The following is a 22,568-nucleotide window of genomic DNA, read 5'->3' on the forward strand; positions in this document are numbered from 1 at the left end:
TTTAAGCAAGCACATTGATAATATTATATTATTTATAGCCTCTGCGGTGCGTCACAGAGTTTAGAGCCTAATCTGTTCTTCCTCACTTTGTGTTGTGTATGTATTTGTTTCTCTGTGTGCAACAGTGTGCGTGCGCGTTTGTCAGAGATGGGAAGCTGTAGTTTGTAACCAAGACGCACAGTTGCGCTCCTAACCAGTGAGTTAAGGAGCGAGTAAATGCACACACTCACAGAAACAGATACGCCACAGTCAGACACACAAACACTCAGATAAATGCGTCAATTGCTCATCCTTTATTCATCTTGGAAAACAAGTGAATATTTAACAGAAGAGCTGGTGTCCTCTTTAAATAGTTAATTGGTCAGCCGGTCACAGAAGTGGCGTGCGTGCGTGCAGTCATTTATCTAACTTTATAAATACCATACAAGTCTACAATTTGTGCATCTCAGTCTACATTTCTGCACAACTAAATAAAAAGAAATGAAGAAGAATCTAAGGTGCCTGCATTAGTTCTTGCTTTAGAGTCTTTTCTATTATGAATGTAGAGGGTGTGTTAAATTGTGAAGAGCTTTACACACTTGGTATTAGACCAGCCAAGATCCTGTGACACCTTTGGCTTAGAACCAGTCATGTAATAAATTACTTTGGACTGAGAGAAAGAGAGCGCCTCATTTTGTACTGTAATTACAAGATAGGGCAGTCTGTTTAATCAGGGATTTTATTGTACATCGTGTTCAGTTAGGTTACACGCTAAAGCTGCAGTATAGTTTTATTCAAGAACTTTATTCAAGTACAAATTTGAGGTAGTCTTAGTATGAGTGTCATACCACTTCATTCTGCCAGTTTAATATGACAACAGGAAGGATGCAGTACTTTATTTATTTTTTACAATTGTCTCACAGCTTTAGTAATCTTAGCATTATTGCCTATTAAATATAACTATTATAGCATACAAAGCTATATTATAGGCTTTGACACGTATAGGTGAACTGGATCCTCAAGACGTCTCACTCCAGGAAAGAAATTAAACAAAGTAACGCTCCTGCTGACTGGAAAAACTGATAACTGTTAGTCTTTGTTAAAGCCAACGCTTGTAAAGGACTGGATCACTTGACTGTAACCAAGTGCTCGTCTACAGCTATATACACTCATTAAGTATACCTTACTAGTATTAGGTTGGGCACTCTTTGCCTTCAGAAATGCCTTAATTCTTCACGGCATAGATTCAACAAGGTGCTGAACTCATTCCTCAGAAATGTTGGTCCCTGCTGACATGACGGTATCACACAGATCTCCACATCTACCACATCCCAAAGGTGCTCTGTTGGATTGAGATCTGGTGACTGTGGAGGCCATTTGAGTACAGTGAACTCACTGTCATGTTCGAAAAACCAGTTAGAGATGATTTGAACTTTGTGCCATGGTGTGTTATCTTACTGGAAGCAGCCATAAGAAGAAGGTAGACTGTGGTTACAAGGGATAGACGTGCTCAGCAACAATACTCGGGTGGTCAATGCTCAGTTGTTACTAAGGGACTCGAATTGTGCCAAGAAAACTGAAGCCTGACCTGTTGATGCAAGGCAAGATGGAGCCGTGCTTTCGTGTTGTTTATGCTCAAATTCTGACCCTACCATCTGAATTTTGTAGCAGAAATTGAGATTCATCAGGCCAGGTAACATTTTTCCAATCTATTGTTCAGTTTCGGTGAGCCTGTGTGAACTGTAGCCTCAATTTCCTGTTCTTATTTCCTGACTGGAGGGACACCTGGTGTGTCCCTTCTGCTGCTGCAGCTCACCTGCTTCAAGCTTTGACATGTTGTACACTCAGAGATGCTCTTCTGCATTCCCTGGTTGTAACGAGTGGTTATTTCCAATTACTGTTGCCTTCCTATCAGCTTGAAGCAGTGAATTTTCCTCTGACCTTGGATGTCAACAAAGCATTTCCATTCAGAGAATGGATATTTTTGCTCTTTTAGATCAGATTCTCTGTAAACTTTAGAAAAGGTTTTGTTGCAACATCCCAGCTGATCAACAGCTTTTTGTTATCCTAATATGTGTGTGTAGGAGTGTGTATGCAGGAATGGATGAAAATGCATTTGCTTCTGTGGTTGCATGTATATGTACGCTTATTTGTAATATGTTTTCATTCAAACTCTGAAACACTTTGTAGCTGTGTGTTTCAAAACGTGCTATACGAATAAAGTTATTATTGCTTAAAATAAACCCTTCTTATGTAAAGCCATATTTGCTCCAGTCTTGATTTACGTGTACTCAGACAAATGGCCCCTGCCCACTCACACAGGTGTTTCAGCTCTGGCTGATTGCACATCTGCTTTGATTGAGTCTGAGAGTAATGAATGTTGATGCTGTCCTTAAAAAAATGATAAAGTTAGTAGGTTTTTCTGCTCTGACAAGTGCAGAATAATTAGAAGGAAATGGAGAGTGCCATCAATCAAGCACGCTCGCACAGTTAGTTGCAATCACACAGTATGAGTGAAATCACCTGTGCAGATGTTCAGACAAGTTACATTTTGCTAATGAAGAGCGATTTGGCAGATGGTTAAATAGGTTTTTATTGTGAAGGCCCTTTTACTTAAACACAGATTAAAGTGTTAGATGTAGCAGATACAAACTAAAAGAAGAGGAATAAAGATTATTACTCAGGAAGAATTGCTTGAAGCTTTTTTGCAGTCTTCTTGTTCTCACTTAGACACACTTTTGTTATTTTTAAAGTGACTTATTAATTCCCCGTGGCTTATCCTGTTCTATCAGATGCTTAAACAAAGACATAACCCTTAACTTATTCCCAGCACAGAATCAGTTCTACTGTTACTCTGTTACACTGATTCATGATTAATCAATACGGGTCCAATAGTGGGGGCAACACTTTCACACACATCTCCGCTTCATTAGTCTGTTGAGTGAGCTAAAGTGTGTTCTTTACATGACTCTCATTAATAATTGACTCCACAGCTTGAAAAATCAGCTGGACTCTGAACACGTGCAGCTATGAGTTTTTTCTGGCTCCTCTTTACCTCGTGCTGTGTCTCAGCCACACACACACACACACACACACACCCTCTGATGTTCCACTTGTGTCAGCACTAGCCAACTGCGTAAACCAATAGGACATGAGTTTGTCCTATTGACTTGCTGTTTGGGAGAGTGGCAGACAGGACCTAACTCTGTCAGATCGGGCCAAACCCTCATCATGGATCACTATGCTTGTCTGACCTTTCTTTGAAACTCTCTTGGCTTTAAAAGGAATTTGCAACTTGGTATTAAATCCATGAAAGACAAACACAGACTCACAGATCTGAGCACTGGTATGTTAAAAAGAAAAAGTCACGATGTTTTCTCTGAGATGTAGTAATTTGAACTTTTTCTTCTCCTTGCTACGGCCTTTGAACATTAGAAAAGCACGACTGTCTTGCTACTTGATATTTGTCCATTATTGATGAGGGGTGCTAGGCGTCATTTAGGAGGGAGAGCTCTCCTTGGGTCTCACTAAGGTCACTGGAGGATAAAGCCACAGTGGAGCTTCATCTTACTCTCCCACACTGCTTTACGTCAAAGGAAGGGAACCCTGCCAAGTTTAACTTTGTGTCTCTTGGACGCACGCTCATCCTTTCCCTTTAAAATTATTAGCCGATCTTCAAGGTAAGTTTGTAGCCTTTGGCAAATCCGACCACAGCCAAAGTATCACAAGTTCTAAAGATAATCTTTGAGTTACGAGCACACATCCGTTTAACTCAGTTTTAAAAATCCCACTGGAGGTCGCTGATGGGTGTGTATATATATGTGTGTGTTTCTAGCAAGGCTGGGATGTGAAGCTGAACCACTTTCTCTTCAACCACTATTTTAAGATGAGTCTTTGAGATAAGAGCAGCAGTTAAATGCCTAATTTGTACCGATGGTGCAGTGCGCAGGAGGGGTAATGGCGTGGGTGTGAGATGAGCCCCTGGAGGGTTAAGGAGCATGTTTAACAGTTAGATGTGGGTGTGTGAGTGAGGAGGTGTGGGTTAGAGAAATAAGATCCGAAATGAGACACTTGGGACTCTGGTAAGGAGATCAAAAGAAAGAGGCATAAAGTTGGTTGAGAGGAGTCCTGTTATTTAAGTGTTGGTTTCAAGTTTTAACACTAGGGGGAGCCATAGATCTGCTGTCCCTTTACCTTTGGACAACAAAAGCATCAACCTCTACACTCTTTTCAGCTGATTGAGGACCAGTGATTGTCTGCAGTCACTTCATTTGCACTTGATCGATTTTAAGCACAGCAGGTCTGAGTATTTAATTGTCTGTGCATTGTGTCATATTTGTAAAACACAATGCTTCTGTCCTCTCTTTGCTTTTCTTCATTACAAGGTGAAAGGAAAAAAAAATACTGTGCACAGCTGATGATTGTAGATCAATGTAACTAACAGTTCCTTGTTCCCAGTGATGTTACCAGAAATACTGTTTGCCATAAGAGAGGAAAAAAAGGGCCTGACTAAAGTGAAATGTTGCTTTAAGGGGTGCTGCAGTGCTCATGCAGAGGTGGAATCAGTTGGAGTGTCGCCTACTGAGGATTTCAGAGACCTTTCAAAACCGCGGCTCAAGAGGGGTCAATGAAAAAAGAAAGGAAAGTAACCTGGCTCCTTCAGCAGAGAAGCAAATCCTTTTCTCCTCATATCGCTCACGCTCTCATCTTCCATTTTTCACTTTTCACGTTGATTTCTTTCAGCTTGCTCCTACTTTATAATCAGTTTTATCTGCTTTCGTCACATTGCTAGTGTACTTGGAAAAATACTTGTACCACCACTAAGTGAGTATATAATGTCTGTTATTGTCTCTAAAAGATTTCTCTTTAACTATATATACGTATTACACAAATATCTCACACACAAACAGGTTTACAGCTGCAGCGTTATCTTGGAAACTTTCAGCCGATAGCTCAGCTGACCCTTCTACACACCCAGATGGCAAATTTCATACAGAGTTGCTGCGCACCTGCAAGCTGTTTTGCAACCCACCTCCTGAGACAAGAGCTTCTGCTCCTTTCACCTCTAGCTTCACATGTATGCAGCTTGCGCCTCATGCTTTCCACAATAAAGCAGATCCGTAGAAATAAAATTAAACACAGACACTATCATCAGTCATTGCCCTCGTTCTCCTCATTCTGCTGCTTGAGTGAATTCACTGCAAGCAGATAATGGTGCTAAAGAGATGGCACCAAGACTTTGACACCATTTGGCAATCAGAGTACCTGCATACAGACACATTTGATCATATTTGTAACTCATATGACCTCAGTGGTCATGTAAAACAATCAAATATGGGTAGGAACGGTTAAAAAATATTGTATTTTTCTACAGGTTGAGTGATATGATATTCTTACTGGCTTCGTACTGCTTTGACTGCAATTACATTAATAAGAGTAGTTTTTTGGCAACTTCATCTGGGTTCTGTCTCCACTGCTGCCTGCTGTGTATCTATGTGTGTTTGACAGGGAGGAGAAGCTGCAGCTCAGTACATGGTTTAGAAAATTTAGTGTAGTTCTTTTTCCTTTTTGGCTCAGGTGCTGTGAAGAAAAACAGCTTGCTGCGTCTAGTTCGTAATAGCGTGGAAAAGCTTAAAGGGGCCACATCAAACAAGCTGTTCTGTCTAAACACACTCGTAAAACTATCACGCGGATGGAACTGCGGTAAATTCATTCATTGCACAGACAGAACTTTTTCACTGCCCAGCCATATATCTCCACTCAGCAGCACTAAGCTGATACGGTGGCGTAGGCAAAGTTTAGAATCACTTCCTTGGATCAGCACTTTTCTCATCTGTTCTCAGTTTGTCTCCACAGATTGTAATACAGAGGAGTGGAGCTTGAACCTTTTCCAGACTCTGTGTGTGTGTGTGTGTGTGTGTGTGTGCAATGCTTCTGTGTGTTCATGGGTACAGTGTGATAAGAAAAGGTAATGCATTGCACTCCCTCAAGACCCATTAAGAGAGGAGAGGTAAGAGAACAGGGGACAAAAAGTGCAACATAAAAGATTTCGGTTGTATCGGGTATACACGCACGCACACGTGCACGGATCCTGACGACTTTGCTGCAGCATTTATCACTATTTCACAAACAGCTGGTAACCGCTGCAGCAAGAGAATCACAATTCCCAACAATGTCTGAAGGTATCACACAATTAGCTTCATGAAGGCAGATACACAACTTTACAAGTTTACTGTTTTAGAGTGACTTCACTGCAGCAATGCAGCACATATCTGGTGACTGCAGTCTCCTGTTTTTAGCATATCTTCTTCTTCTTTTGGCTCCTCCCTTTAGAAGTCGCCACAGCAGCCTCACCCTGTCCCTAACATCCTCCTCTGTCACATCAACCCTCCACATCTGCTCCATCCTGGCAGCTCCATCTTCAGCATCCTTTTTTCCAGCATATCTGCCATACTATCTTCAGCTCTCCCGCCTCCAACTCGGCCTCCTGTCTTTTTGTCAGAGCCACCGTCTCCAGACCACACATCATAGCAGGTCTCACTACCATCATGTAACCCTATCCTTCTGTCACAAATCACCCCTGACACTCGTCTCCACCCACTCCACCCTGCCGGCACTCTCTTCTTCACCTCTCTTGTGCACCCGGGTATTTAAATTCACCCATCTTCACTCTTACACTGGTTTCCCTCTCCTGTGTTCAGTGTATAATTACATTGATTTTCACTCATCCTACTACACTGTTAGCTCACTTGCAGATTTTGCTTTTCAAAACTACAATAGGTTCAATATAGAGAAGAATTGAACATGATTTATTAAGATAGAGTAATAATAGTTAACGTGTTTGGCAGTTAAACTCTGGTGACCCATCATGACAGAACGAAATCCCAGTGGTGATAAGATTTAGGACAGGACCCCCCTGGGTCTTGATAGTGGTGAAGATGAAGACTGAGGCTTGGACGGAGTGCTGAGTGAGAGCGGGGTGGATGTATGAGGTAGAGGAGCTCACCTACTAATGTCAGATTGGTGGTTCGCTCCAAATATCCATGAACAAGATATTCAACCCAAGGCTGCACTTATCGGGTTGTGAATGTTAGATTGAAAGCATTTAAACATAGAAAAACATGCATGTTGTAGAAAGTTCTATAAATGTATTAAAATTGTCATTCAAAAAACAATCTTGGAGAGTTTTATGTAGATAACACGTGTGTTTCTATAACTTGAGAAGCCCAATCACGGTCTGGTCTCATTTGAGAAGACTGCAGTTCATCCAGGATTCCTCAGCTTAGTTAGCAGGAGGACTCCACATTGTTCTCAGATTGTTGCACTGATACAGGACATGTTCACTCTCACTTCCTTTAACAATGATAGAAACTTGCATTTTCATGACTAGTATTGTGCGCCATTAATGCATCTCAGTCAGAGCATTGTTGCCTGTGTGGGTGCTGTGACACAATAACTGTGAATGGCTCAGTCTAGTTTTATTTTTTCTCATGTGAAGAAAGTTTAAACTTCTGTCCTTAATAAGCAGCATTCTCTTAAGCTAACCATAATGTTTTTGTCATTTCTGCTGTGTACCATGCACATCACTGTAACAATATGCAAAATTTTAGTGATCATATACAATATACAAGGACACAAAAAGCAGCACCTGTAGAAAATGATCATTTAATCGTTACTCTACCTTCAATTGTTAATTCAAAGCAACAGTAAATGTGTCTTGTGCAAAAGTTTGGGTTCTTGTCTAACTGTAAAGTCTCAATTCGATTATTATTTTAAGAGCTTCTGGCAGGTACACAAATATTGTCCTCTGGCACATTTATTAATATTGCCAACTTATTTTTCTGCCCTTTAATTACATAAATATTTCACAAAGTCTGGAGATTTGATATTTGATGCCAAAATGTCTCAGAGGAAAGTGTCATTAAAAGTTGTCTCTTCCTCATGAAACTGTTAAAAAATGTAACTTGATCAGCACATCTAATTTATTTTATGACTATAATCTATTTCATTAAAAGTCCAAAATTCAACAGTAAATCAACTTTAAAGGCCAGTCCTCTATTTGAGGTACGCACTTAAAACATTGTGTTATTTTAGCGATTTAATGAAGCCAGAATAAGGCACTAATCAGAAGAGCCAAGTGGTTTGGGATGAGGTGAAAGCTCTCCCTCGTATGGCCGCTTCACCCCCCCATTATCTTCAAGTGGTTTCATTTCAGCACCTGAATGATTATTAAAGCGGGGCAAGCGAGTGCGTTTGCAGTAATCGTTATCTGAAACTCTCCTTCCAAAAAAACTACTGAGGCCACTTTGTGAATTAGGCTCACTGAGGCTGTAAATGTAAATACACACTGACATCTAAATAAGGAATAGGTCATTAGAAGGAATGAGAGGGAGATCAGTCAAACCAGGCTATGGACACAGTTTTAATCAGGTAAAATAACTGATAATAGATTTTCACACATGTAATGTCAGACACATAATGAAACGACTGTTTTTGATGTGATCTAATTAACAAACAGCTGCAAATGCAGTCCGTCTTCCATGCGGCGTTAGAGCACACGTACATGATTGTGCATGCAAATGAAGGTATGCAAACACCAGAGTCAGGGCAGTGCGGGGCGGTGAGTAAGCTATGTGAGGAATAATTTCCATACAGATGAGCTAAGCATTTTCTGCTTCACACCAGGTTTATATTTAAAGGTTGTTTATTGATTTAAATACTCCTCACTGTTGGGCTCCATGTTACAGTACTCAGAGCATGTACCTGTTCAGCTAAAGGTGCCAGTCTTTTTCCAGTGCAACTCCAGCATACACCAACTTTAATTTAGGGGCTGAAAGAACATCAAAACACAGAGCAATCAAGACTCGTGTTCTGTTTATATGTTTTATTTTTATCCAACTGTTTTTTTCGGGTTCTTGCCTTCCTGATACCTGATCTTGGGCCCATCATACGCATAATATTCGTTGTAATGGTGTCTGGAGGGTGGTGTCATCTTCTCTTCCTGTGGGTGTCATCATTGCAGTATAGAGCTGGGGTGGAGAAAAGAAAACTTGCTGGAGTTTTTGCCCGAATTTGCTTGATAAGAGTAATTCTTACTTTTAAAGCATTCATTTATTTTCTCTGTTGCACCACTAAAGACTCGCTTCAGACGGATCAAAGCATCTCCAACGTGCTGTGTCAATGAGTGCCGTATTGTTTCATCTCCAAGGAAACCAGAGTGTATCCTGCATTCCTACAGATGCTTCCTGGTTGCCATCTGGCATCTTTATTCTCTCCTGGTGTTATTTTATTGCTGCTTTTTTCCCACACATATAACGCCTCCATACTGTTTCCATAGCAATGCTATTGCTGAGATGACGGTTATCTCTTGTTGTTACAGCTCTTGACTATCAAGTGTCCATATCTGGAGACTCTCTAGCAGTCAGGAATGCTGCTCCCTGCAACAAATAGCTAATTGTGGTGCAGGTGGTGTAGGCGTAGAGGCTTATTACGAAGTGCAAGTTGGAGGACAACCCTGTTACGTCACGCATGAAGGTACAAAACTTTTACAAAAGAAAAGTTGTGCTTTGCAAGTTTGGTGCCAGGAATTCTTATTGTTCAGTTCTTAACTTGGTGAAATGAGAATTTTATTTCTGTGTTTCTTCACCAAGCTGTTAGACTGCAGCAGTAAACACTCTGGCTATGAGTTGTGCTGTAGGAAGGAAGCGTTAACACGCACACACACGCACACACACACACACACACACACACACACACACACACACACACACACACACACACACACACAGCAGGACGGTACAAAAATTATACTGCTGTTGCAGTCCTGCAGAAGTACGAGAGCCCAGTGCCTTGCTCACAGGCACTTTATAATAAGCTCCTCTGCCATTTGTGCGTACACAATGTTTCCCTCCAGACATCTCATGTTCCCATGGTGACCAACTTAGTGATTAGTATTAGCATAAAGGCATCCAATAAAGACATAAAGCTCAGATGGCAGAACACGTGAAATTCGACTGCACACATGCTGCAGCTTCCGCTGTAGCTACTATTTCTAAATTCCAGTGATCTTAGTTTTTATATTCACATCAACAACCTCAACAGTTAAAAAATTCCTGTCTCAAACTGTCTCTGAGAACTTGGTCCAGGCATTTAAATCAAGCAGTTTGGAGTAATTGTAACACTCTATTTGCCAGATGATCCAAATCAGGGATGTCCAACTCACTTTACCGTATACAGCCCACGTTTACCTCCAGTGTGTCGAACCCTTAAGACTCAGTGTAAATATGTTTAACACCCAATTTCAATTATAAGAAAAAGAAATGCGTTTTTAATAGTACGTCTCAGTTTTTCTACAAGAAAAAGAAGATTTGCAGCTGCAGTAAATGAAAGAAACGTGCATTGTTTATCTAATAATTAATTACTTTGGTGTAGTGTGACCGGGAGGTCTTGATCATTTGGGAGAAAGTGTGAAAGCCACAGTAAAAAGTCAGAAATCGACGCCCGCTGTCATTTTTTTAAAGCTATCCAGTGGGCCAGATTGGATTCTGTGCCTGGCCGATTCTGGCAAATGGGCCTTATGTTTATACCCTCTCTCCCTGCCAGTACATCTCCAAGTTGCTCAGTGTCTATAAGCCAGTCAGAGCTCTCATGTCTTCAGGTTCAGATCTTTTTACTGTTCTCAGAAATGGATCTGAGTGTGTTGAGGGTGCTTTCAGTTACTGTGGTCCTGTTCTTTGGAACAAGCTGCCCACTGACCTGAGATCAGTTACATACTGATCAGCCGATACATTTAAAAACAGACTCAAAGCCTTTTATTACATTTTGTCTGTTTATTACAGCAATTATTTTATCTTCTGTGTTACGCACATTGAGTTTCCATGTAATGAAATTTGCTATATAAATATAATTGCAGGTAAACCATCCATTCGTAGAGCAGAGGAGGAAAATATTGATTTGACTTTAATCTCAAAACATCTTCTGTTTACTTTTGTTGCTTTTATTACCTTTTAAAAGCATTTTTGTCCTACTGAAGTCGCGGCTCTTGGCTACCAATGAAAATCAGGTTGTTTTCACAGATGCCATCGAATAATAGTTGATGGGATACAACCAGAGACCAGGCTGAATGGAGATAAGCTAAAACTTTTTTAGAGGTAAACTTATGGGGGCCAAATTAACAGAGCAACTTAAATCTGTCTTGTTGAAAGTGTAGCTGTTGTGCTCAGTGATGTTAGCCATGCATGGTGCTGCCATGCATCGGTATGTAAGTGCAGGGAGGCCAGAAATTAGAGTCTTAGAGTTCAGTTGATCGGTTTCCTTTACACCAATTTATTTGTGATTGGGATTAGCTGTCAATACATAATCTACAGTAATTTGAAGATAACAATATTTTTGATTTGACGGGCATGCCGTTGCTTCGCAAGTTAGACAATCAGCTCTTTAACAAATCGCAGTGCACTCACACTAATTGCAGTAATTTTACTCTTGAGCTGGGCCTGCTGAAATGTTTAATTACAAAAAAATCCATTAATTATAGCATGAAGAGTAATTATGTCTGAAGATGCATAGCGCTGGATACTGAGTCCCCATGTTACAACATGTTCACCATTTTCAGCCCGTCTTTTACGAGAACATTTTTTCCATTTATAATCAAAACATATGAACTGACTGTCACTAATACAGAGAAGCTGGTGTGATGCATATAAGATCAGGAGAGTTTGACCCAGCTTGTTTTTACCTGCTATCTGACGTCTAAATAACTAGTTGTAATCCAATGCTCCCCCAAGAACAATGAGTCACTGAATGGATACTCTCAGGATTATGACCCAGTAATGACCTGTCTGTGTTGGTGTCTGGGTTTTTAAACCAGCAGATGATCCAGAGATTACAGAAAAAGGAGAAATGAATGCTTTTAAGTGTTTTATTAATATACTAATGTGTGTTTATTGTATTTTTTCAGTACATATTGGATTCCTAAGAGAACCAAATACACACAAGAAATACAAGCAATACTCATATATACTGCTGCCTATTATCAGCTAATGTAATGAGTTTTTGATATGATATGGAAAGAGTGTAATTGTTTCTGCCTAAATACGAGGGTTCTGCTCTCCCAATACAAATTTTTCAAAGGTATTGTTCTATTTTTCTTTTAAATTTAGCGTTAAATAGTAGAACTTGCCACACTACTTAACTGGCACTTTGTCACATACAGTAGCCTCCTGTTGTAGAGTAGATGTGGTTTTATTTTCAGCAGTAATGTTTATACTGTGAGTGGAGGTGGCAGCTGCAAAGGGTCTGGCTTCTTTTCACTGTGACACACCTCAGTGCTCGGCCACCGGAGAGTAGAACCTCTGCCTTTTATGCAAAGCTGAGTGGGGATGTTCGGCTCATTTGTTACGGCAGAGGGGCAAACTAGGCCCGTCCGTCCACCTTTGCATTTGTAAAATACGTTTTACCAGTTTTGCTTTTGTGATGTAGATTCTAACGATACAGAAAATGTAAGTAGCTTGCAGAGAAGGGCTCTGAATGTGAGCGAAGAAAGCAGCTGTTGCGATTGGGATGGCTTTCATATCTTGATGCTTCAGCTCTCGTAACATAACACGCACAAAAAGAAGGAGAAGTTTCATTTTATGATATTTGTGGTGGGCCGTACTGTAAAAAGGTTGAAATGCTTTAAGATCTGTTCACAAAAACTGAACCCTTCAGGTAGTTAAATGCAATTATGCAGCTCAGAAGCTGCTCATTTGAATCACATTACACCCCATCTCAAACTCGGTGTGTATCCCCACAATACATATGGGTGTACCAGTGTGAGGAGAGGGAGGAAGGGATGACTAATATTTTATTTAAGACCCAGCTCATATGTGTAGTATGATCCATGATGACGCGTGGATGATCTTAAGGTCGAGAGTCATCACTTTAATACTCTTATAGCCATAGCATCCTTCACTCACGATCTACTCTGCGGCAGTAAACATTGTGCTTTAATGTCACAGACGATACAGGAATAAATCCCCCGGAGAAATGTGCGTTATTCAGCAGGTGTCAGCAACTTATTACCCAGGATGCTCTGCAAATGTATGTACATATACAACACGTTCCATTCTCAGCGAAACATGCAAGAGCTTACCAAGATTATTTGAAACCTCAATAACTATAATGTAGCAATATGCTAATGCTTGCAGTATAGGTTTTCCCTAATCACATGTTAGCATGCTTTGCATAGTCGTATTCTGAAAATTGTGAAGAATAATTTGTGCATGATGATAATATTTGCACAAGATATGAGAAAAAGCAGATATGCAGAATAACTACACTGTAAAAAAGAACTTCCTACTCTTAAAATTCACACCGCTAAGCTAAACCACAACATGGATTTCACAAGACCTTTGGGCATTGTCCTGTGATATCGAGTGGTAAAACTTTAGCAGCATGGACTTTAAGTCCTGTTAGTTGTGAGGAAGGCTGATCTTGGGATTGGAGTTAGTTTTCAAACACAGCCCACAGACATTTGATGTCTGGATCATTCGAGGGCAGAGTCAACAACTTGAGCTCTTTGCCGTGTTCCTCAAATCATTCCTCAACAATTTTTGTAATGAAGTAAGAGTGATTATCCTGCCAAAGAGACACCTGCCATCAGAGAAAAACAGCTGCTGTGAAGATTTGCTGCAATGTTTAAACACTTGGTATGTAACAAAATAACTCATGATGGATCATGGAGTCTAATCGCCAAATACATAGATTAATTAATTGCATCCTCTTGAACAAGCTATATTTAATATGAAGATACCACCAGCACACCTGGACCCCTTTAAAGTACAACAGTCTGCAAGGGGTGACACTGTGGTGTGTTAAAAATACGACATCATAAGAACCCTAAACCGCAGTATCACTCTTCTTCTTCTTTTTCTTTCGGACTATAACAAAGTTTGTTCTCCTCAAGTTTTGCTTAGCGTGCAGTTCAGGAACAAAAATGAGGACACGAACGGATTCCCCCCCAGCTCCCTCCATGGTTCAGTCCGTGGTGGGGACACACTGTAAGAAGTCATCTATAGAATTTACCCAATAAATCTGAGGTAACAATTTGCATTGACTTTTTTGGGGTAGATTTAGTTCAATATATTGTGTATAAAATAACTTCAATAAAAAGCTATGAAATACTTAATTAAATTGGGTAAAATTTACCCCATATTTATGTATACATTCAACAGCTACTTACTTATTGAAATTAGGTAAAATTATCTCTTGTTTGCTAGTTGGTAATACCTGATAATTAGTAATAAAATTTAATTATTATCAGTTGATAAACATTACCTATTCATATAAGGTAAAATGTACCCCCCCAAAAAAGATATTCAAATGATTCCTCATCTCAATGTTTTATTCCATAAAAACACAGAATAAAGTGCAACACAACGGCTAATGCAGACAACACTTTCAAAGGCCACTCAGTCCATTTTAAAAGCCAAAAGCACAGAAACTCTACAAGGTTGTTTCTGTGCATGTATGTTATCAAACATATGGATAGATAGAACAGAACACTAACACCAACATGCAATAGTTTCTGTGCTTGCTGTCAGAAGAAAAATTACAGCTCCATCAAGCTATGTCCTCTGGGAACAAGAGGGGAAATGTGTGTGCATTGCATAAGCTTATTTTTGAGGTCGTGGACCTTGTTCAGTAGTTTGGCCCCGTCAAGTTCCAAAAACAGTTTTTGAGAAGTGTCAAATGTGTTCTTCAGCTCCTTCGGATATTCGAGGTTGAGGGCATCTTTGGTATTGATGAAGAACATTAGTCCTGAAATCTTCCAAGGAATGTGGGTTGTGTTTTCTACTCTTGTGGCTGTGGAATGTTGTGTATTTGTTAACCTTATAATCACAATCCTCAAAAACACATGGCACAGTTTCAAACTTTTTTAGATGGCCACCAAGATGTTCAAACAACTGCCTCTCACTGTCAAAAGAGCATGAATTACAGACAATGCACGTGAATGAAAGGATGTTGCCTGGCTGGGATGACTGTGGGTGGGTTGACAAATGTGTCCTTAATGCACCCCATGTCTTGACAGTGCAGGGGAATCTGCATGAAGGCAGGGTATGGAGTGGACTCGACCAAAATGCCCATGTATTAGCCTGACGTGTTTCAGCAGGTCTAATCTTTTTGTGGTTGTGAAGTTTACTGTTTTACATCCACAGACACACAAGAAAAGAAGCAGGCAACATGAGGTCAAGTTATGGCAATTTTATTTGTGTATTTCAGTACATGTATTTAGATTAGACTTTTTAAAAAACAAACAAACGTCCCAAGAAGAAGGATGGGGTGAAAGAAAGGTGGCGAGAGGGGGAAGAAACTATTGATCTCCTCAAACTTGATGCTGCTGGGTCAGTTCTTTCTCAGCAGTCTGCTCCAGAATCCCCTCCTTTCCTCGGCTTTCTTTTCTTTTTCTTTTGCCTTCAGTTCTTTTAAGGTTTTGTTGAGCTGCTCCTCGGCATCTTTAAATTTTTCTTTCAGCTGCTGTTTGGCCAGTTTCACTTTCTGTTTGAGGAGCTCTTTAGCTTCCTTTTTGTGCTTTCGCATTTCTCTAAGTGCGTCTTTGCAGTCTTTCTTGGTCACCGCAGAGCCGGCCGTTTCTTTCATGAATGCCTTCACCTCAATTTTCTCTTCTGCAAGTTCTTCTTGCACTTTCATCAGTTCCTTCTTCATGTTTTGAGTGTAACTCTTTGTATCTTCCATTTCTTTCTTTGCTTCCTGTATTTTCATTTTCTCTTCCTCCAACACTTTTTGAGCTTCCAACAATTCTTTCTTCAAATTTTCAATCTCATTTTCTGCCTCATGTTTACATTTTTTCTCCTCTTCAAGTTGTTGCTTTACATGCAGTAATTCCTTCCTTAGTTTTTCAGCTTCAGCCATTACATTTGCAGCTTCTTGTGTTGCCAACTGCATTTTCCTTTTTTCCTCTTCAAAAGCTTCCTGCACCTCCTGTAATTCCCGAATCACATTTCCTGCCTCCTTCTTTGCAGTTTGATATTTATTTTTGGCTTCTTGTGCTGTGGTTTTCTCTTCCTCCAATGCTTTTTGAGCTTCCAACAGTTCTTTCTTCATGTTTTCATTCTCGTTTTCTGCGTGCTGTTTTCCCATTTTCTCTCCTTTAAGTTTGAGACCCACATGCAGTAATTCCTGCAATACTACTTCAATTTCAAACTTTGAATTTTTAGCTTCTCCTCTTGATTTTTCTGCCTCTTCTTTTAATTTGACATTTTCAGCCTGTATCATTTGAAATTCTTCTTGCAGGTTAATCAGCTGTACTGAATTGTATGGTGAAGCACTCGCCGATCCTCTTCTCGTTCTCCCTCGATTCATTTTGGCCTTTTAAACAAAGGAACCAACGTTTTGTAGAGGAGTGAAGTGAAGTTTTCGATGTTTCTTCGTCAGCTGTCGTTTGTCCTGCACAGAGATGCTGCTGTAGATGTGTCTCTAGCTGTGTCTGGATACAATGAAACATGCTGTAACTAAGTGCTTGTGTTGCACAGTTCTACTAAACATTCCATTTCCTGCATGCTCCGCCCACATGGTCAGGAATGTCAGGTGCTGCATCGCCAAATGCTGCTCCCGTTGCCTAGCAATAACAGCTGTTTACTTTTTGGGGTCTGGTTCATCATTTAATAAAGAAAACATGTCCAAGTATTGGGTGCTGAGGCTCAGCGCATATTCTAGCCTGCTGTGTGGGTGGGCAGCTAGAAATCACTGGTGGGCAACATGAGTGAGGAGAAAACTGGAGCAGCCAAGCAGGGAGCTGCAGGTTGCTGGTTTGAGTCTCTGTTCAGATGCTGGTGTCTCCTCTCTCTGAGATGTCTGCAAACAGTCCCAGATAAAACAATAAGGATAATAAACAAACACGTGACTAAAATAACAATTATGACTCTGATGTGTTTCATGTGTCGCAGGATGGCTGCAAGCATCCACATCGCCACACTTACTTTTCTTTAAGCAGGCGTGCTGGGCTCCTCCTAAGGAAAGTTTGAAACTTCATTTCCTTCATGCTGGTGAACTTTTTACCAAATATTTTCATCAAAGCTTCTCCATCACTGACAGGGATTGTTTGGATCTTCACACTCATCTCCACCAACCCTAAAAAATGAGTCTCACTTTCCTCATATAATGCCAGGAGTGTCTCCATATTTCACAAAAGTCTATGCAAACATGTAACAGTATCCCATATTCATAGAAATATTATTGATATTATAACAAAAGCTGTCACCAACACAATTGTCCCAAGTGCTTTTTTTTATTAGTTATTGCAAATGCTTGATTGCAGTTCTTGCTAGATGACAAAACCACTTATTAGGTTTAGAAGGAAATGACTTTTTCTACATGAGGTAAAGTTGGAGAGCTGTTTCCCCAAACTAAATGAAATCATCATTTAAAAAACTACAATCTGTATTTACTCTGAACATCCGTGTTAACATTTGGAAACATGTAAGTGTAACAAACATGTTAAAACATAAGAAATCAGGAAGGGGCATGTATAGGAATTTCTTTTACTTATGTATTAATCACATTATTTTATTGTATGATACCTTGGTGCCACTGGATTTTAACAAGGGTCTGTTATGCTGAAATAACAGATTGTGTACTTACCTCACTAAAATAAAGGCATTTGCAATTGCATAGATTAATATTCATGCTTCATGGAATTAGCTTGATAGATCATATTCATAGATGTAATATGCTTCACAGAACATGCCGTATTTCTCCAAATTATCGCCCAGACATATAATATTCAAAATTAATTTGGACCCCAGGTGTTTAAAAGAACCAGGTTGCTATATGTGGCCCGCTGAATAATTGGGGACGTATGATTATGAAAACAATTATTAAGCACTGATGTTCTAACACTACCCAATACAATATTAAATCAATTCAAAAATATTTTACTTGATCCCACAATTAAAAAACAAAAAACAAAACCAAAACGTAGGTGCAGCAGCAGTGGGTATTTTCACACATACTAGTGGGATACAGTAGTACTTTGTTTTATTTTTTAACATCTGCCATTTCAATATTTTAGAAAAAGCTAGCATTGACTAATTAACTAACTTAAAACAAGCAGTCAGACAGTCATGCACAGGCCTGGACTGGGACAACATTTCAGGCTGAGAGCTTTACCCCCCCTGCTTTTATTTTGGTGTGACACCCTGGGGAACTTCAGCTACTTTCTGTCAGAGACCGTTGGCAACACTGATGGTCTCATGAGACGCCCTCCCTCTCTCAGACACACTTGTCCCGCCCCGTGAGCGAGTATCTTAAATCATCAGTAAGTAGGAGAGACTTTCTATCCAATCAGAGGTGAGGAAGGCGGGACCTGCCCCTACTTACTGATGAGTAAGATACTCTTTAACCACACATCAATAAATACAGTTAATAATTCAAACTCTCAGAGCAGTCTTTGTTTTTTACTGATCGTTTCACGTTGGCTTTATTTGTTTTGCTGCTGAAAAATCTCCCTATAGCTGGAGTTCATGATGCTGCTGTGTCCCAGTGTTTCCCCGCAGTGCGAACAGCTGAGCGGATTATGAAGCAGATACGGGAGCAAAGCGGTATCTGCGTGACAGAACAAGCGACTACTGCCGCGCACATTTTTAAATACAAGCAAACATGCTTCAGAGCTTTTTCAGAAAGTTCTGGTGCTGCTAAAACAAAGCCGCCAGTTACAGCTGGGAGAAAGCTTTCAGTGAGCTCTCCGGGATGATGAGCTACAGTGAAGATCAATGGGGAGACGCAGACGGATGCAACAGCTGTTTTTTAAGAGTTTTAAAACACGACTGTTGGGAATAATCTGCCCAACAGTCGTGTTGGGCAGATTCCGGCACATCATTTTCAGATCACCGCTGTCTTTCGCTACTCAGGTTAAACGTAGGTTTACATCTGGCCTACCCGACCTTATGAGTACCCGGCCCACATAGCTCGTGAAGGCCGGGTCCTCAGGAGGATTCAGCCCATGAATTTGGACACGACCTCAGTGTTCCGATTACCAGTCCGGGACTGGTCATGCATGCTGACTGATAAAAAGCGCACCACGAACACATTTCATTGCAAATTACCGGCAGTTGTCTAGACGGTTAACAGACAGCAACAGATTCAAAGTTTCATTTCAAGTAATGGTGCATTACACAGACCTAAGCAATACAAGTAAAGTGTAATAGCTCATCACGTCAAAAATTACCATTTGCACGCGCTATTATATATTATTCACCCTGTGTAAATAGCTTACCTTCACTTCTGTGGTTCGATCGGGTTCGATGGAAGCCGAAAAAAAGACCCAGAATTTTCTTGCAGTCCCGCTCAGTCAAAAAGCGCGGTCTGGCGCATGCGCAACTAGGAACATAAGACTCATGGTTTGGGGGTGTATTTTACTGCATTTTTTAATGTAATGTTGTTACTCTTAAGAAAAGGGTATAATTAACCCATTACTTTATAATTCCTTGGCTGAGTGCAATAATAGAGTAAATTTTATATGATTTGCATAGATTATATATACCTCTCTCCAAAATAGCTTTTATCAGTGCAGCTCGTCAGATTGACAGGAAACGAGTAGCTTTTATTGTCGTAAGGACAAACGTCCCTGATGCTGTTGACTTACATCATCGCTCTCAGAGCAAAACGGCAAACAAGGTTGTAATTATGCAGTATGTACAACACAAACAGAGAACGATGTGCTGTAGTTCATTAATTTTAACAGCTCTCTAACATTTTTTACTTGTTTCTGAGAAAGAAATTGATTTTGTCATATTAAGATTTTATACACAACATATTTAATGCACAACAAAGAATGAAATAAGCAAATCAAACATTTTCTGCTGACGCTGCGAGAAATTAAAAGCCAAGTCAGATTTTTTGGAAGTATAATTTGTTCGTAATCTACTATTAGAAATTATATGTGAGCGACTTTTAACCAAAAATCACATGAATAGATGCTCTAGGTAGAAAACACATCACGCAGAATTGTTGGCTGTGACAGCGGTGTGTAATACTGCGCTTCAAAATAACCCAAACACATGCTGCATCATATTAATGAATAATCACTTTTTCCACATCACTGCATAATTTTGCACACAAGACACATCGGTAAAAACAACTTGGACATTTCTTAATTTGCCCGGTGGGCCGATGGTGATTTTTCGTTTTTATGGGCCGATGATTTTTATTTTTTGTAACGGTATAAACAATGAAAGGTGGTGGATTGGCCAGATGCTGGTGGTGGCTATGGCAGAGCTTACACAGAGGCCAGCAGGTGGATGAGGGAAGGGGAGGCAGAGGGAGGAGAGACCTGAGGCGGCCGCCGGTCCGAGTGTCAGGTGAACTGAACTTCAGGTAAGAAGTTATGACCTGCAGTTTATCTGGGTCAGATATAAACCAAGTTCAGGTGGAGTTTATTTTCGGTCTGTCATTCAGAGAAAGGGTTAGTGGTTTGGATTACTAACATCAGCCATTACTAACACATCAGTCGTTACCGAGCAAAACACTGAAATCCATCTTTAGCAAAGACAAAAAGTGTAGCAGTTTCTAAACCTTCAACTAACTCGGGTGTATAATTTCTAAAGATTTGCGCTATTTTGATAAATGACAAATTTCCAGAGTACAGACAATATAGCAGGGATGCTGTTCTCCACAGATACAACATAACAAAACTGAGAGATTGCCAGTGATTCCCACTTCTAATCTACATAAACACTCATTCGTAGCTTGAGGTATCTCATGAGGATTTCACTATGTAGTGTGTGGGCTTTTGCTGACAAAGCTTATGACCCAGCATAAATACAACATGCGTGCACCCTCCCACACACATGCGCACACACACACACACACACACACACACACACAGGTGCAAAAGTAGGACACCGTCTTGCGCTCAGAGTTATGGATGTGTCATCACTTGCTGCTTATGGGGCAGCTGCAGGGAAAACAAAAACAAAGCAGAGACAATAAACAGAGAAAAAAGGTTCAAAATGTGCAAACTAATTAATGGATCATAGAAACAGGGCCACATTTTAAGCTCACAAGATATTTTAGTCCACAGCCCTGATATTGTAATCTGGCAGTTCTTAAGTTAGTTGGACGGCCCTAAATATTTCACATAGATCAGTAATGTATGTGCCTTCATGGGACACAGCTGCAAAAACTCCTGTGGGCTGACTGCTAGAGCATTTTCAGTTTACCTTGACCCAAAGAGAGAGCCAGAAGTGATACGTCGTTTAACTACCCCTGAAGTTTTAAAATACCCGTCATTACTCACCATTAAATCAAACCCAGAGTGTTGTAATTGTAACTGATGTTCAAATACTGACAGTGTTGTTTGCGTGGATGTGTGGATGCGAAACTTAATGTATTTTCTGATTTTTCTGCCAAGTGAACTGCCAATTTGTTTGAGCTGGGTGTTTTATGACACAACAGGATTCAGGTTTCATGTACTTAAGATGTTGGGAAAGTTAAATCATCTGACAGAAGCTTCGGTGAAACAATGGGATAGTTTTTGAACCAACATGTCTACCTGACTTAATGCAACAGATGTTGAAACCTCACTGTTTTTGTTTCGTTTTGTTTTTCTTGTTCTTTTTTGTTTGTTTGCTTCTTGCTTTTGGTTGTTGTATTTTTGTATTTGTTGTTATAAAATGCAAAATCGAATAAATACTTGAAATTTGAAATGTATGTACTTATGCACTGTATGTATTTGTAAAAAACATACAGAGTTTTCTCACTGTATACTGTGTGATTCAAAGTCCAGTCAGTCCAGCTTTGTAGCACACTTTAAATAATCTTCCTTTCCACTCAGCACTTTTCTCCTCATTAGATGAGCTCCTGCTCCATGTGTGCAGTGGGTTGGGGATCTGTGGCTCTCTTGAGGAGCAAGGCGGTATTGATCCAGAATGAGCTGCTTTTCAATAAAGTGGAAGATTGATCCAAAGCTCCGTATATCTTCTCAGTCAAGGGAGAGAAATGAGAGTGGTGAGATGATGAGAAGTTTTTTTTTCTTGAGTTAGTAATCAGAAATCCTGACATTTACAAAAAAAACCAACACAATATTTTATATATATTTGTATATATATATATATGTTATGTTTTCATTAACTTCTGCCAAAAGGTGTTTCCCTGGTTTCCTTAAACCACTTTACCTCAAACGGCTGTATTTTAAGCCCCATTTAGACGGGTCTAGTTTATCAGGAAGAGTTGCAGTGATGTTGTAAGGTGTTATTGTTGTGTATAGACTCCATAGATCCATTAGTTTTTGATTCTATGAGCTATTTTTCCTTTGGATGATACCTGTCAAAAATATGCTAAAAGATGTTGCTGATCACACTGCAACAGCAGCAATAAGCATCAAATTGTGTGGAAGCTCTGAGTGCTTGGTTAAATATGTTGTCTGGACTAAAGCAGGTCTGTCTTGAAGTTGACCCAATGCAACCATCTAACCAGCAGTTAAAACACTTGGACTTTTCAACCGCATCTTTCTGCATGTGGATGGTTACTATACAATTTATGTGTGTTAAAATGCCCTTTTCATTTCAGAACTAACTCTTAGTTAGCTCTTGGAA

General features: G+C 40.0%; 1 protein-coding gene across 1 annotated transcript in view; it reads left to right on the plus strand.

Moving 5' to 3' along the window:
• The window catches only part of kcnab1a (potassium voltage-gated channel, shaker-related subfamily, beta member 1 a), a 110,939-nt gene that overhangs the window by 8,786 nt on the left and 79,585 nt on the right, over positions 1-22,568 (plus strand). The gene's annotated exons all lie outside the window — the stretch shown is intronic.

This window comes from Simochromis diagramma, unplaced genomic scaffold (assembly GCF_900408965.1).
Source record: "Simochromis diagramma unplaced genomic scaffold, fSimDia1.1 OVJJ01000344.1, whole genome shotgun sequence".
Lineage (NCBI taxonomy): Eukaryota > Metazoa > Chordata > Actinopteri > Cichliformes > Cichlidae > Simochromis > Simochromis diagramma.